The following is a 12,561-nucleotide window of genomic DNA, read 5'->3' on the forward strand; positions in this document are numbered from 1 at the left end:
AACTAGATGAAATTCAGAAATTTCTTTCTAAACAATAAGCATCCAAAGCGACTGGACTTGATGAAGTTGATTATTTTTCATCAAATTATCATGGAAAGCTTAAGCCCTAAGTATAACGTATGTAGTAAATTTAAGTATACTAGATTGTGATTTCCGAGAAATTCTTAACTTAGCTAACGTAAATCCAATATTTATACATGTTGATAAACAAATTTCTGAAAACTATAGTCGCCGTCACGTAAAATTGGCACCATGATTTTTGTCAAAATTTTCTTAAATATCGACCGCGTTTACTCGAGATCATGTTTTTCAATTAGCGGAATAAAAATCCAATCCAAATATATACTACTGTCCTACCTTTTATTGTGTTTGCACTGTATAATCCTGATCTTCACAAAATCCAAGATTATTTTGTATGGTGGAATCCGACATTGTTATTACCGGAAGTGTTGCCGTGGAGTCCACGTGCTCTCAATTTTCTTGTGTCTCTCGGAGCTGTGCGTCATCTTTAAGCAAAAAGCGCGGGAAATCGTATCATCAGTGACAATGATATTATGGGGACGAAGTCCACAATAACAGTAGAAAATTAAAAAAAAAAAAATCGGGAAAATTTCCCGTATTTTTCATTGTACTAATGAACTCAAAATCGTTCAATTTTTTTTAAGTCATGTTTTGAAATCCCGGACCTGCGCAGAAATCTACAATGTACCTCCTTTTTCCGGTCTCGTTTGTATGAATCTTTGAGTAAAATATATATTAATCAGTTTAGTATGAATCAGGAAGGAACGCAATTTCATTTTTGATAATTCCTTGATATGAAAAAACGTTACCTGATGATAGCGTTTCTTTGTTTACATTGCATATGACGTCATAACTTAAATAACGTCACAACTAAAATCCCCAACAACAGAACTAAAATCGGAAACGTTACGGTATTTCCGTTTCTTTTTTTTTTTAACAAATATTTAAGTTACAAAACTAATTCATACAGACTTCGTCCCCATTTACAGGTTATGACTGCCTCATATTACCGGTGAGTAACGAATGTTATGTAGTAAGGGATCCTCATAGAAACCAAGATGGCGGTTTTACAATGAAAACAATCTTGAAAAATGTGAAGGTCAGGATTATACAGTGCAAACACAATAAAAGGTAGGACAGTAGTATATATTTGGATTGGATTTTTATTCCGCTAATTGAAAAACATGATCTCGGGTAAACGCAGTCGATATTTAAGAAAATTTTGACAAAAATCATGGTGCCAATTTTACGTGACGGCGACTATACATACTTATATCAATACTTCCTCCTCTATCAAATTTATTTAAAAAACATGTCGCAAAACATTTTTATCTATATCAGTCAAAACATTTAATATAAAGTATCACATAAGGCAAGATTTGCATTCCGACCACTAACCACTCATGTCAGACAGCCCTTACCCAATTGACACCTGGCTTTATAAAAGTATTGAAAATGGCAATGTTGTAGGGACAATCTTTCTAGATTTAGAAAAAAACTTTTAATCTGGTTAATCACGCCAGTCTCTACCATAAATTACATTTGTACAAAGTCTCTGATCATTCAATAAAATGGTTTGAGTCGTACCTGTCTAATGGAAAAAAAGTGTGCTCTGGTAATACAGCCTCTTATTCTAAATGTATCAAATATGGGTTTCTCCAAGGATCAATTTTAGGTCCCCATCTGGTTTTTTTATTCATAAATGTTTTGACTTTAGCAGCCACTCATAAAGCCATTAATATGAATGCAGATGATACAACACTTCATGCATATGGAACAAATAAGGATGAGATAGAAAGAAAATTAAATTACGATGACAGCACCATATATAATTAGTGTGTTAGCAATTGGATGGTTATAAATCCTTTAAAAGCTAGTTTTATTTTAATTTGAACAAATAAGAAACGGACGTTGCTAGCAAATGATATGAATACTAGTATATCAATACAAGATAGCCAAATCACATCCCATGAAATACAAGTTTGTCGTATCGCACTGCGATCTAGAATTAAGAAATTTTTGGATATTGGTAGTAGAAAGCTGTTTTATAATGCTTATATTCTGAAAAAATATGATTTTTGCTGCTCACTATATATGGAGAAATTGTTATGAAAATGGATATAAAAAAAGTGCTGCACCAATACTAACACCTGGTATATATATGTATTTAAGGAGCTAAAATGATGAAATTTCAAATCTAGAATATCATATCATTAACTTCTTCTTGTTCATAAAATTGTCAACGATTAATCACCTGATTAATCAAAGAACTCTGTTGTCCAATTGTTAACCTACATAGTAGAAATAATTCAGCTGTTGTGCGACCGAACTCAAACTCAATGAAGAATATTTGGCATATAGCTCCTCAATACTTTGGAGTACACTACTAAATAAAACAAAATATTGTGAAAACCGAAGACATTATTTTTAAAAAAACTGAATGTGAATTTTTCCCTTTGCAATACTGGGTATTTTAAGCATTCCTGTCAAGTTTAGTCATAATCAGTTCAATAAAAAAAAATCTAGTATAATGAAAGAGCGATTCGTGCAAAATTTCTTCTACAAATCCAAACCAAGCCGCATCATAATAGAATAAATCGTGGCAAAAAAAAATATTTATCTCATCTGCCTACAAACAGTAGAATACGATACAGAATATGATTTAGTAAGATAAAACTACTAATGACCCTTCTTGATAATGTCTCTTTTCGTCCATTTCTACCTCTTATTTCATCAAAATTTCAACTTTTCAGGCCAATAAATAAAAATAATGGGGTAACTTTCACTCATTAATGATAGAATTGTTATAAGAAATGAGTCATTGAAGTATTCAAGCAGAATGAATAATCCATATAAGAGTTTACTTTCTCTAAGGAGGTTCTTACGTAAACATTAGATTTACGCTGCGTTCCAGAGAGGGACATAAAAGGCTACTTTTTTTAGTGAATAATTTGTTGTTACAGCATTTAAACTTATAACTTTATATTTATTAAATTATTTCTTAGAAAAATGTTCTATCATAGCAGAATAAAAGAAATAAGGAGAAAATGCTCCTCAAAACACTAAGTATGGCTTAAACTATTAACTGAATATTCATGGTAGAGTCCTATTTCCAGGATGTTTTCTAATAAAATGTGTTTTAGAGACTCAATCCACTCAGAATATTCCATTTTTGTAATATTTCACTTGAATAGCAAGAAATTTTAACATATAAGGGTACTCAAAAGGTCAAAAGTGCATATACAGTTTCCCATATTGGGTGTAATACCACCAATGATTTTCCCTATAAGTCTTTGTTAAATTTGCACTTTCAAATTATGCAAACTTTATCTTTGTTTCTAACAAAGAAATACTTGGCAGGAGTAAAAGTTTTATCCTGTCCAGTACTATAGGCTCATTTCACATAACATTTCACTGCATATAAGAAAATAACCATCACTGGAAGTTAACCAATCAAATTCCCCCCTAATTTAACCTGTGTACAAGATTTAGTAACCATGTAAGCTCAAGTTTCCAAAATATTCTATAGAAACCCCAGATAAAAAAAATGGTCCTGACATACCCAAGACATAGGTTTATGACACAGAAAATGTTTTACAGCAATAAAATGTAGGATTAATTACCGTAAACTGTCAAATTCATGGGGCTATTTTTTCGCCCTATTTTCCGGATATGACGTACCATGATTTGGTGGTATAGCACCTATACACTTTTGTACAAACATGTGTAGATTTCTTGACTGTAAACGATCGATAACAACTCACTCATATATATTCTAATGATTTTTTATTTTATATATATTTTTATATGAATTTAATTTCTCTTGCTATACCGCCACTGTAAAGTTAGCATGAATATTGCATCTATATAATATGTTCAAAATTGTAAACGTTGTAATATTTGTACTGTTTGTTCTTAGTGATGGCCTCAAGGTTGAATTGATGTTTTATTTTTTTTTGCATCAGAAATAACCACATTTATTCTATAACCCGTTATTGTTGACATTATACGAGTTAATAACATGTTCTTCTCGTATTTATGAAGGCCTGTCACTTAACTCCATGGGTATTGCATCTATGATAAAACCAAATAATGCTTTTCTTGGCACAACTTCAGCATAGATATGTCAACTGTAACGAAACATAAATCTAAGTTGTAACCTATTTTAAGTCACATGACACCGAATCAATATTACAGACTTCTACAATGACGTAAAAATGTATGCTTATTCAATAAGGATTGAGTGTGTCGTAGTATTCCATTTGCCGTATAAAGTCTAGCCCTTTCGAGCAAGTTTTGCTACTTTATTGTGTACTAATTATCAATAAGAAGATGTGGTATGAGTGCAAATACACTCTCATTTCAAGTCACTGTGCATAAAAATAAACAATTATTCTGAAGTACGACTTTCAACACAAATCCTTGGCTCACACCAAAACAGCAAACAGAAATATCTGCTTCGCTAATCTTTGAATATACTTCAATACTCATGAAGCATTCCGGGGCCGTAAAAGCAAAGCCATCGTAAAGTTGTGTATAGTATTGTAAAGATTCCAAACATAGCTTTCTGAGTAATAGACCACTTTCGAGTTCATCCGTCACCGGAAAAAAACCCGTCAATTATACGCCGTCTTTATCACCGTCATTTGTGCGTTTAGGGGCGTCGTCACTTCCCTTCCAATTGTGAGCGAGTGGTTGGAAAACTATAATTCTATATTATACGAATTATTCGGCAAATTGAATTCTCAAAATTACTATCAACACTGCTGTCATTAGGGAATTGTCAGTAAGTACCTACAGAGCAACCATTATTTCTAGTTTATCCTGCACAAAGACGATCACTAAGACGCTTGATGAACGTAAATAGTGAAGGGATACAGGCGACCCCCTCTATCTGGTAAATGACGTCATAAAGGCGTGCAAAATTGACGAGTTTTTGCCGGTGACGGATGAACTCGAAAGTGGTCTATTGATTTAGGTGGTGAAACACAGTTATTTAGTATGGCGTTCATTATCACTAAACTAGTAAATATTTGTTTATGAGCCAGCTGAAGGACGCCTCCGGGTGTGGGAATTTCTCGCTACATTGAAGACCTGTTGGTGACCTACTGCTGTTGTTTTTTTCTATGGTCGGGTTGTTGTTTCTTTGACACATTCCCCATTTCCATTCTCAATTTTATGTATGGAGATTTTTTAAGAGCATGCATTTTTCCGCGATTTAAACCTATTTCAAAATATAACTTATAACAGTCTTAATTCTGACTGAAGAACCTCTCTGTACAAAATATATATTCTTTCTATATTTCTACAAAACGGGTTTTTGTTTTATCACATACTTAATTGAAATCAGTATTTCTGAAAGACAAGACTTAATTCAAATATGAAAGTAAACACTTAAATCTATTTAGTTTCCAAAATATTACAGACTGTCTTGTGAGCTATTCACTGACTTTATTTGATACACAAATGACAATTTTTCGTTATTTTAAATTCTAAGGGATTCAATTTCTTTTCTCTAATTATTAGTTTTCATGACACTATATGGCCAGAAGTATAATGTAAAGTTCGGTGTAAACTTCTTTCTAATAACATTACATATCCAATTTAAGTAGACTGCTCCTATGAATGAAATACATAATATTGCAAAGATGTTATAAAACAAAACCATTGAAAAGGAAAAAAAAACAGAAAAAAAAAACAAACATCAACAATAATCAATAATCAAATTAAATAAAATCGAAACAAAAGAAACGTTCAGTTGTCTCTTCTTTCAATTTGAATTTTTGAGATATCTGTGTATGATGGAAATATTTTTATAAATCCAACAACAACAATAGACTGTAATATGACTAAGGAATGAAACTGCTTTATTTTGGGGGGAATAAATTTATAAAAATGTCAAAAGTGATAAAAAATAACAGGTATGACATTGATGCAGAATAAGCTATTTATATTTTACCATCAGAATTTACAACAAAAAAATGCACTTTAATCAAACATGCACGTATACATATTGAGAGGAGAATAAGAGTGCATTTGTTTCTAACCCGAAATTTTGTGATCGATGACTATCGTTTAGTAAACGTTAAGCTGCTAGAAACAAATACATCGTTTAAATAAACTTTATCGACCCCACGTTGTCAGACAGAAAAAGGTTACACTGACGCACTGTTAACAAACAGGTAAAAATACGGGAAATAATAACCAGGGGCCTGTTTATCGAAACTGTTCTAAGATCGGTCCTAAGAATTTCTCAGGATAGAAGTTAGGATAAAGTTTGGACCGACTTACGACACGTCTCAGCATGCACATTGAAGCTATCTTAGAAGTATCTTAGCGAGGACGTCCTAACTGATGTCCTAAATATTAGCGGAAAAGAAAATACAAACCGAATATGAAAAAAAACATATTTTATCAATAATTTTATTTCAAATATGGTTGATAAGAATATAATAACTAATATGTAGTTTAAATTAAAGGTAATAAATATTTTTTGTAAAATAATTGTACATTTTTTGTACAATTAAACTGTATAAAACAAAACATGACACAAAAATAAAAAAATAAAAAATAACTGTAAACAGGATATAATATAATACGTAAAAATCATAACATGTTTTTCAGTGAGTTTAATTCGAAACGTCACATTTTCATTCTTAAAACAGTTCAAATGCAAATCTCGTGCATTATTCATATCATCACGGAGAGTTTTTACTATTTTTACTACTGCATTAAAAAAAATTCGCGTGAAAATGAATAAAAGACAAAATTCGACTGTATCTAAAGTTAGGACCATCCTATTAAGACCATCTTAAGACACCTAAATTGGTATCCTAAAGTTAGGACAATTACTAGGATTTTCCTAAGTTGCGACATGTTTGATAAACCCATTTAGGACTAAGATGTGTCCTAAGTTGGTCTTAAGACACGTCCTAATCCTAAGAGAGCTTCGATAAACAGGCCCCAGGAATGGTGTTCTCGAAAGAATCCTAAGATTCGTCCTAAGACACATCTAAGACCAGTTTTAGGATGGACTTATGATCGACTTAGGACACTCTTAAGTTGTGTATCGAAGCTCTCTCAGACGAATCTTATGTTAGGACGTCCTAAACATATCCTAAGTCGAAACTTTATTCGTTAAAGATATTTTTTGATAAAACATTTATTGTTGACGAAATTATCTAATAAAATTGTTTACGAATATTATAATAACATGTACAGAATTAAATGCATAATTACCAATGTTATTATATAAAAAAAGATTGTTATTTAAACTGGTTTAACAATTTGTTTTGAAATTAGAATTAAATTGGTAGTGTAATCGTATCGTGAAACACGAAGTTCAAAGTTTAAAATCATGCATAATTTCTTTATATACGAGTTAATAACCGATGGTGCGTTTCATTTCATGTTCATTTTTCACGTAAAATAATGAGCAAAAAGCGAAAATCAAACTTTATAACACTAGGATAAAGATAGGATGCTCTTAAGACACCTTATTGGGTGTCCTAAAGTTAGGACGAAAAATGAGATATATCATAAGTTAAGAGAGCTTCGAGAATACGACTTAGGACAAAGACTTGGCATAAGATAGACTTAGGACACGTCCTAATTCTAAGATAGCTTCGAGAACACCACCCCAAGACTTTGAGGAAACAACACGTGCTCGTAATTATTTAAACGACAGATGCAGAAACAAATTCATCGTTTACACGTCTCAACGATAAACGATCAACGACTACGCGACTATTTTGCGCGTACATCGTTTACGTAAACGATGTCAACGTTGACTAAAAAGTATAAGAAACAAATGGATTAAACGACTACGCGCGTAATCGTTTACATCGTTTACACGGGTGTCATTCGGTTTATCGAGAGAAATAATCGTGAAAGAATATCTAACGGCGGTCAAGTATTGAGGGACGATCGTAAAAGTTCTGGTAACGGATCGTGAAAGACATTTAATGTACATTCTAGTTCAGAATCATTGAAAAAATCGCTTAATTTTTAAAACGCGGAACAAATCCGAACAAAAAAAATATGTCTGTAAAATGGTTTAACTTTCTCAACATAACTGTGAAAGAAGATAAAGAAAATATGAAGTACTTTTTGAAAAAAACACAAAAGGCGCAATGCGTGTCTATGAAATTAATTGCAAATAACACGCTTTTTGTACCTATAATGGTCATATTTCAAAATTATCATGATATATTTGAAATTTAATCTTTGATGTATCTGAAAGATCAGTAATTTAAAGTATGTTCTTCCATTAAAAGCGCTTATTTGTTTAAGAAAACCTTGAATTGTTGAAATTCCACCAAACTTGATCGTGAAAGATCAGGCAACGTATTATTTCGATCGTGAAAGAAAATGCGTTACCAGACCTAATACTAGTAATCAGAAATCAATATTTGTTTTACCATTCGATAAATCTGCAAGTAGTTGAAGCCTGTAACTATTTTGATAAAAATGAACATTAAAGCTATTATCTTTTTTCTATTCAACACTTTACCTCGAAAGTTAAAAAAACCAAACTAAGATCGTGTCTAAATAAGTGTGAAAGATTCAGCTCTGTGAATCGGTCTAGTGCACTTCAGGCAGACCGACACAAGTTAGCCAATAATATGGATATGCAACATTTAAACCAAAATGTTATCCATCAAACAAAAAATCATAGCAAAAAAAGCACATTTTATGCGTAATTTTGGATTGAACGATAACCAACATTTTGTGCAACAGAACTTTTTAAGTTCTTTATAAACAACGCAGACAAGGATTGATTTAACTATATAGTACATACTATAGAATACCATAGCGCAAATGCTGTAATATAAAAAAAGAAGATGGATATGATTGCCAATGAAACAACTATCCACAAAAGACCAAAATGACACAGACATTAACAACTATAGGTCACCGTACGGCCTTCAACAATGAGCAAAGCCCATACCGCATAGTCAGCTATAAAAGGCCCCGATAAGACAATGTCAAGCAATTCAAACGAGATAAACTAACGGCCTTATTTATGTAAAAAAAATCAACGAAAAACAAATATGTAACACATAGACAAACGACAACCACTGAAGTACAGGCTCCTGACTTGGGAAAGGCACATACATAAATAATGTGGCGGGGTTAAACATGTTAGCGGAATCCCAACCCTCCCCTAACCTGGGACAATGTTATATCAGTACAACATAAGAACGAACTGTAAAAATCAGTTGAAAAAGGCTTAACTCATCAGATGGACAAAATTCAAGTAAGCGTGGCCGGGTATTTATACATCCCGACACAAAAAAGTACAATGAACAGATCTGAGAGTACTCGCAGTTACCTGACAACTAGTTCAAATCCACTAACAACTTATTAAAAAATCATGCATCTAGACTTAACTATCAATCCGTACACATCCAACATCCAATGGATTTAGTGTAAAGACGTCATAAACAGCCAGAGAAAAACATGACTTTGTGCAATGTCAAGTTACAGGTATCGACAAATTGTAGATCAATGAATATTTATATGTATATAACATACTAGTAATAGTTAGTTAGCTTTTAATTTACTGATAACAAAATCAATAATTATACCAATAAAAACAATATTCAATGATCTTATTACAGTGTTGAATAGGTTACCTCTTAGAATAATTTTATTCAAAGAAGCGACAAGTTTACATGGATCATGTTTTGTTAGCTTTACTGATGATAGTATATTTGGTGAACGTCTATAATATAAAGGGTTTAACTAGAAGTTTCAGATGCGCGTAAGATTGTCAATGTTTCATAAAAAAAGGTCAAGGTCAGATGAACCATGCCATACAGATCTCTACAATAACCCGTACACCAAATAAATGTGTTCCGATCCTTACAGTGCCTTAGAAACTGACAAATGTAAAAAAAATATGCTTGGCCAATTAATTCGGAACATAAGGTCAAAAGTATTTGAACCCTGACCGACAGCCAGACATAGACATCTTACTATCATTTAATAAATCAAACACAATTGAAGTCATCATGGTAATATAAGAAACATGCAGACAGACATGTACACCATACACGAAACACCTTGTCGCTATAGCATACAGATACAAAATGAATATATTCAAAAGGCCAAACAACATAAAACAAACATTGCCGAATGATGCATGATAAAAGGTTCAATGTTAGTTGAAACCTTGCACAAATCGAAAGTATACACCTTATAATCATACCAACAGACAGTTATCCTAAAGCTTAACGAATCATCGATACGGACTTGACCACTAAAATGAATCTTTATCCATGAAATGAGGCAAATTCAGGGCCAGGTGAATCTTGTCTGACGGACATTTAGTTTATAGGATCCAATATACAAAATATTGGTATCCTATAACTCATGATAAGTGAGTACTTCACATGACAATAAAAAACTTTATCCTACAATCATCCAACTTTTTTACAAACAACATGTTCACAAATGCCCAAATAATAATTTAAATGTATTTGTCTTACTAAATTATAATCCTAGTACCTTTGATAACTATTTACACCACTGGGTCAACGCCATTGTTGGTGGACGTTTTGTCCCCGAGGGTATCACCAGCCCAGTATTCAACACTTCGGTGTTGACATGAATATCAATATTGTGGTAATTTGATGCAAATTTCTTATTTACAAAACTTTGAATTTTTCGAAAAACTAAGGATTACCATAGTCTTTGGTACAACTTTTTGGAATTTTGGATCCTCTGTGTTCTTCAACATTTTACTTGTTTGGCTTAAACCTATTGAGGATGGTGACCTATCTAGCCTTTCCTAATACCAATAACACATATCAATTATCATATAATGAAAGAATAATTTGAACGTCTTCGTAGCATCAGATCTTTCACGATCCTTTTCACGATCTTCAAAAATGTGGTACGTGATCATTCACGATCCAAAAAATCAATTTTGTGTAGATAGTTCTTTATTTACCAAGTTTCAGATTATATTTATACAAAATAACGATGAAAACCGTTTAATTAATTCAAATACAGTGCCCTTATTCTGATAAACGTAGTTTATCTAGTCGAATAAGTGAAAACATCGTGTTTGTTTACATTTTTTATGTCATTGAAATGTCGAGAAGCTATCTGCCTTTTGTCGTTATGTACTTTTGAAACTGGATATTCTGACATACTGATCATAATGTTGAACCATTTTGACAGACAGTTTTATTTTGTCGTAAATGTGTCTGTGTAATTAATTAAATTAGAATATTTATTGACCTTGCATATGACTTCTCGATTAAATCTTTCACGATCCGTTGCCAGAACTTTCACGATCGTCTCTCGATACTTGACCGCCGTTAGATATTCTTTCACGATCATTTCTCTCGATAAACCGAATGACACCCGTGGTTTAGGTTAGAAACAAATGCGCTCTAAGTTCTCCATCAATTCTTTGGTCAATGCGTCATTGACATAGTTCTCCGCACTTATCTAAACTGACCAAAGAGGAAAGCAAGTGCAAAGATCAAACATTAATAAGATTGATAAATCATTTACGATCTTAAAGAGTGAAACCGGATGTTGCGACGACAAACACTATTATTGTTGAGCGGATAGTAATATGTTGCTACTAAATATCGATGTCTCAGCCAACTCTTTAAAATACTAAATACAATCCTATAGTTTAATCTTTTTATATTTTATCATTTATAAAGATGAGATTTTAAAATTAGCATTGGTTTAATTATTTTCTGCTTTACCTTTATAAAGAACGCTTAATTATTAACAATTTATAATTAGGAATAATAAACCCTTTTACACGTCAGATGATATATTTCCAAAAAAAGAATACAGAAAAAAGTTCAACCAATGTCCAAGTGAGTTTATTGTAAAATAAGTGATTTTTTTTAGCCTTTAGCAGCATGTTTGGTTCAATTCTGTCAAAACAAGCAAATACACATTGCTAAGCTAATGAATAAATCATGCAATCTAGGTAAAAAATTGGACCTCACCGAATCGGCAGTAGTCCTTTTGCGCCAAAAAAAATTCAAAATGTATCATTTGCGCCAATAATCGGAACTCATTTGCGCCAATTTACCTGTACACATAGCTATCATAAATATGAATGGTTAATATTGTTTTTTTTTTTTTGGCTTCAAAAGTATCATATGATTATAGGATCAAAGATATTTCACCATAATGATGAGCATTTTGGGAGAAATTACTTGAAATGTAGTAGGCAGTCCATGTACAGAGAAAGAAGAAAGCGTATTGCTTTGCTGAATATTTAATACAAGATATGCCAAAAGAGAAGATAATATAAGCTTTTCCTGATTATGTTTTAGCCACATACGTTGATGACACAGTGTTTTGCTTCCACCATCCGTATGGGCTGAAACTCTATCTTCCGCAAGACGTACTAGTAACGGAGCAGAAGCATTCCATGGGGAATGATTATGAACTGTTCTATGCATTTTATCCTCCAATGTCTGTCCAATTTTTTTTTACAAAAAGTGAAGTTACAAGCTACTACATACATTAAATGAGGAAGTATCCATGCAGCAGCAG

At 32.3% G+C, this 12,561-nt stretch overlaps 1 protein-coding gene across 1 annotated transcript in view; it reads left to right on the plus strand.

The window, feature by feature from the left end:
- Positions 1-919: 919 nt before the first annotated feature.
- The window catches only part of LOC134686347 (uncharacterized), a 45,904-nt gene continuing 34,262 nt past the window's right edge, over positions 920-12,561 (plus strand). The window contains exon 1 of the mRNA XM_063546024.1: positions 920-1,033. The gene's annotated coding sequence lies outside the window, so the exon portion shown is untranslated. The remainder of the gene's footprint in view (positions 1,034-12,561) is intronic.

The sequence above is a fragment of the Mytilus trossulus genome, chromosome 10 (assembly GCF_036588685.1).
Source record: "Mytilus trossulus isolate FHL-02 chromosome 10, PNRI_Mtr1.1.1.hap1, whole genome shotgun sequence".
Taxonomy (NCBI): Eukaryota; Metazoa; Mollusca; class Bivalvia; order Mytilida; family Mytilidae; genus Mytilus; species Mytilus trossulus.